The sequence below is a fragment of the Crinia signifera genome, chromosome 8 (genome assembly GCF_055691185.1).
Source record: "Crinia signifera chromosome 8, ASM5569118v1, whole genome shotgun sequence".
In the NCBI taxonomy this organism is placed as follows: Eukaryota; Metazoa; Chordata; class Amphibia; order Anura; family Myobatrachidae; genus Crinia; species Crinia signifera.
In genome coordinates this window covers 113,207,220-113,213,219 of record NC_139224.1, presented here as the reverse complement: position 1 = coordinate 113,213,219, position 6,000 = coordinate 113,207,220, and positions in this window count along the sequence as shown.

The following is a 6,000-nucleotide window of genomic DNA, read 5'->3' as shown; positions in this document are numbered from 1 at the left end:
CCCTGCTGCTGCTGAGGGGAGAGGGGGTACCTGTCAGCCTGACACGGCGCTGCCGCTGTTGTATCTCCCCCCCGGCGGACGCTGCCGCTGTTGTATCTCCCCCCCGGCGGCCGCTGCTGTATCTCCCCCCCCGGCGGCCGGTTCTTGCGGCGGATGTACAGTCAGTGTCGGCGGTCCCTCTGGCGCAGGGGAAATAGTACTTATTTCCCCTGCGCCAGAGGGACCGCCGACACTGACTGTACATACGCCGCAAGGACCGGCCGCCGGGGGGAGATACAGCAGCGGCAGCGCCGTGTCAGGCTGACAGGTACCCCCTCTCCCCTCAGCAGCAGCAGGGACCCCCTGTAGTTCAAAGGCAGCATATGAGCCACAGGTTGCCGAGGGGGCTGTTAGCAATGCGGCACCCGGGCAGGTCATACCCTTACTTGGTCTTGAACTGTACAGCGGGGGCCGCCATGCTTTATCCCGTCTACTAGCCGCTGTGTCCCCGGCATACAGTCCTTACACACGCGGATATATAGTACTTATTTCCCCTGCGCCAGAGGGACCGCCGACACTGACTGTACATACGCCGCAAGGACCGGCCGCCGGGGGGGAGATACAGCAGCGGCAGCGCCGTGTCAGGCTGACAGGTACCCCCTCTCCCCTCAGCAGCAGCAGGGACCCCCCTCCTCCCGCAGCACATGGGGACAGCTTCCCCCCTCTACCCCCACAGCACCAGGGGACAGCTTCCCCCCTCTACCCCCTCCAAGCTGCCTGTCTATCCTTGTTGATAGATATATATCTATCTATATATATATAGATCTATATAGATATATATATATCTATATAGATCTATATATATATATATATATAGACATAGATCTATAGATCTATAGATCTATATATATATATATATATATATAGATCTATATATATATATAGATCTATATATATATATATATATATATATATAGATCTATATATATATATATATATATATCTATCAACAAGGAAAGACTGGCCTGACCCATTGTCACAGGCACTAAACGTTTTGAAGAGCTAAAACGTTTTACCTGCAATGGGAATGGTACTTAAATGGCATTTGAAACTGTAATCTGCTGCAGTGGGAATGCTAAATACCATTTAAGAATACCTGTAAACTAAAATGGGTCTGCAGTGGGAAAGCAGCATAAGTGATAGTAAGGACTTGTGAAGTCTCCCAAATATGCTATTCCGCCCAGATTGCTAATGCTCCGCTATGTATACCACAGTAAACAGTGATAGTCAGTAGATGGTCAAAAAAGGTCACCCTTTATATTTCAGACCTGAGTCATCCACTGCTACCTGCCATCAATAGATATGGGCTGGTGGGTATTGCAGACAAGCTTGTCTGGTTTTATGGTTTTAACAATTTAGGGATATAATAAAGATGCTGTGATCTGCTGTCTCGCTATTGGAGTAGGGCACCCTGTTGTTTAATAACAGTGCAGGGATTGCTCCAAAAGCCACTGGTGAGATGAGAGTTACAGCGAGTGTGCAGTAAAAGTTTTAGATAGGTAGAAGTAAAGAGCAGTCTTACCGCCGTGTCTGGTTGCGCTGCTGCCACCCATACGCAGCTAGGCTGTATTGGTGAGTGGTGAGCGGCACCAAACAGGGGTAGAGGACAGCTGTATGAGGCCCCGTGCATCAAGCGCTGGAATCACTGGAAATCAACTTTAGACAATTACATCAAAAAGGATCTGCAAAAATACTAAACTTTAGAAAAGCGAACTTTGAATTATTCAGGGAAGCCCTAACAGGAATTGGGTGGGAAATGGTTATGGGGGGAAAAAATGCAGAGGAAATGTGGGATACTCTAAAAAAGGTGCTTCACTAACTATTGAATTCATTCCTAAAGTAACTAAGGGTAAATTCAACAAAAAAAAGCCACCATGGTTGGACAAAGAAGTAAGGTCAGCTATCAACAATAAAACCAGAGCCTTTAAATTCTATAAAAATAACTTGAATGAGGAGGCGTTCGCAAAATACAAAGAATCAAACAAAACTTGTAAAGGGGTAATCAAAGCAGCTAAAATATTATATGAAGAGTGCATAGCCACTGAAAGCAAAACCAACCCAAAGAAGTTTTTTAAATACATAAATAGTAAATGTTTAATTAAGGAAAACATAGGCCCACTAACTGATACTAGTGGAAAAAGTGTTACTGAGGACAAGGGAAAAGCAAAACTGTTAAATGAGTTCTTCTCATCAGTATTTACTAAGGGAGAGCAGACTGTGGAACGAACATTTACCACAAACGGGACAAATAAGCCAGATCTCATTGTGGATTTCACGCCGAAGGAAACAACACTGAGGCTAAGCAAACTCGAAACAAATAAATCACCAGGGCCAGATGGGATTCATCCGAGGGTATTAATGGAATTAAGGGATGAACTAGCTACCCCCCTACAATATATCTTTAGCAAGTCACTATCGTCAGGTTTAGTACCAAAAGATTGGAGAATAGCAGAGGTAGTGCCAATATTCAAAAAAGGAAAAAAGGAAGATCCCGCTAATTACAGACCCGTTAGTTTAACATCAATTGTGGGTAAACTATTTGAAGGATTTTTAAGAGATGGTATCCAGGAATATTTGGACCATCACCGTCTACTCAGTACTAACCAACATGGGTTCGTGAAAAATCATTCATGCCAAACTAATCTACTAGGGTTCTATGAAGAGGTTAGCAAAAACCTTGATAATGGAAATGCTGTAGATGTGAATTTCCTAGATTTCGCTAAAGCATTTGATACTGTCCCACACAAGAGATTGATTAATAAAATGGAGAACCTAGGATTGGGTGAAAATATCTGCAGATGGGTAGGGAATTGGGTATGTAATAGAGAACAAAGAGTGGTTGTGAATGGTGCCGTATCAGATACGATACCGGTACTAAGTGGAGTGCCCCAGGGTTCGATTTTGGGGCCCATTTTGTTTAACATTTTTATTAACGATATTGGGATAGGGTTACTCAGCAATGTATCCATCTTTGCGGACGATACAAAACTTAGCAAAGTCATCAAATCATCAGAAGACATCACCATGCTTCAAAATGATCTTGCAATTCTAGATGAGTGGGCAAAAAAATGGAAGATGAGGTTCAATGTAGATAAATGTAAGGTTATGCACCTTGTGAGACACAACCAGTGTACAAGTTACAACCTTAGCGGAGAGGAACTTGGTAATTCCATACTTGAAAAGGACCTAGGAGTCCAAATAGACAGCAAACTGGGATGTAGTGCCCATTGTAATGTAGCTACAAAAATTCTGGCATGTATTAAGAGGGGAATGGAAACTAGGGACTCAAGGGTAATTATGCCACTGTATAAAGCATTGGTGAGACCTCACCTCGAGTATGGAGTGCAGTTCTGGGCCCCACACTATAAAAAGGACATCATAGAATTAGAAAAAGTCCAAAGGCGAGCAACAAAGCTTATTAGGGGAATGGAGAATTTAAGCTACGAGGAGAGATTAAGCAATTTGGGACTATTTACATTGGAAAAGAGACATTTAAGGGGGGACATGCTCAACATGTACAAGTATATCAAGGGCCAATATAAGGAACTGTCACACACCCTCTTTTCTTCTAGAAAGAAATCTAGGACACGAGTATAGATTAGATGAAAAAAGATTTAATTCAGCTAGTAGAAAGAATTTCTTTACGGTCAGAACAGTCAAACTCTGGAACTCTCTTCCCAGAGAGGTGGTAATGGCTGGCTCATTAAATGCGTTCAAGGCAAAGTTGGACAAACATTTACTGGAGAAAAACATCCATGGGTACAAATAAGAAATATAATCTGTCTGTAAAATATCAGAACCTACCAAATCAGCAATGGATATTTATACCAGGTTGAACTAGATGGATGCAAGTCTTTTTTCAGCCTTACCTACTATGTAACTATGTAACTATGTAAGTGCTGTGCTGCTGCGGCCGCATCGGGGAGAGATGGAAGGGAAGGAGACAGTGAAATGGCGGGGAGACGGGGGTTACCTCGTTCTGTTCGGCTAACGGTACTCTCTGTCTCTGGACTGCTGCGGTAACCGCTGTGCACAGCGGTGAGTCACCTGGATTAGGATTGAACGATCGTTTCGCCTGTATGGCTTCCTCAGCAAAGGTGTGTGTACTATTTCAGGGAGTCTACTGCAGAAAGCAGGAGTAAAGCAACTATGAATTTTAACCAGCTATTTGTCTCAAAGTAAATCTAATTCCATGAGTGACAAAATGCTCCCAGTCCCTCTGTCTCTGGGAATAGACACTGTGCACATGTGCATTGCGCCTATTCACCGCAGCGCTGGGCAGGGGGGACTTCCAACTGCGCCCCCACCCACCATGGGAAACTGCTGGCCTTGGGCGGGACGTAGGACTGCGAAAATTGGGACAGCATATGCTTTGTTCTCCCCTTTGTAATTGATCATTGCAACAGTACTAACAGTAGTGTGCAGTAGGGATGGCCATTGACTATCAATGTTCCCAAAACATTGATGGTTGGGACCCAGTGCTCGATGTTTTGGCCACCGATAGTAGGTGGTCGAATAGTTTTCAGCCATCGAAGGACGGTATCCAATGCCAATTTTTTTTTACTGCCATGTCTGTCCCCGTACCCTGTCTCTACCTGCCTGCTACCACTGCCGCTGCATCACTCTCTCTCTGACTGCTAATCAACCATTCAGTGCAGAGCTTGGCACCTAGACTGTGGTATGGGCACATGTGTACAGGGGGCCGAATCCATAATCCGACATGCACCATCCCCATCCCCAGCATCCTCCCAGTCCCTACCTCCTCTGTCCATCTCTCTTTGCCGGCACTGTAACCCCGGCACTGTAATCCCGGATGGGTGGTAATCCTTACCACCCATCCGGGATTACTCCGGACAGTCCGGTAATTAAGCACGGTGTCCGGAGTCCGGTACGGTGGCGTTCCCGGACTTTAAAATGTCTGGGAACTGGGCACACAGAACAGTCTGGCAACCGTTTGTCCCTGTTCCACCCCCTCTTCTCCCCTCCGCTGTGGCGCTGGTGAGAGCTGTCCCTAACCCTGTCTCCTACCACACCTGTCCACGCACACTCACCTGTCCCTAACCCTCTCTCCTACCACACCTTTCCCCGCACACTCACCTGTCCCTAACCCTGTCTCATAACCACACATGTCCTTGCACACTCACCCTGACCCCTACCACACCTGTCCTTGCACACTCACTCTGTCCCCTAGCAGATCTGTAGTCGCACACTCACCCTGTCCATAATCCTGTCCCTTACCACACCTTTCCCTGCACACTGACCCTGTCCCCGCACACTCACCCTGTCCCTAACCCTGTCCCCTATTGCACCTGTCCCTACACACTTACCCTGTCCCTAACCCTGCCCCCAGCAGACCTGTCCCCGCACATTAACCTGTCCCTAACCCTGCCCCCAGCAGACTTGTCCCCGCACACTCACCTTGTCCCTAACCCTGTCTCATATCAGACTTGTCCCCGCACACTCACCCTGTACCCTACTAGACCTGTCCAGTACACTCACCATGTCACCCACTAGAACTGTACCCCATGCTCCACATGCAATGAAAATTTAAGTGTGACTCCATTCCCTGTAAGACCACTCCCCTTGTTTTGTGGCCACACCCAAAGGCACACGCAATATTACCTTTCACCCTGCCCACTTATTGTGGTTCCAACCCCCCCCCCCCCCGTCATATTTTTCTTGATCCGCCCCTGGACCTGATTAATGTTCTCTTTTCCTGCCACTGTCACCTTCACCTCCCCCATGATAACAAGCATCTCACTTCCCTTGACAATGAGCAAGTAACCCATTGAGCATGATGGAACCCCTTGCATAGAGCATGCAATGCAACCCCTGGCCTGGAGCATGCAACCCATAGCAACAAGCATTAAACCTGTAGCATGAGCATGTAGGTAAGCGGCACTTATGTGGCATAATATGTAATAGACATGACAGCGTGTGGAATTATATGTAATGGACATT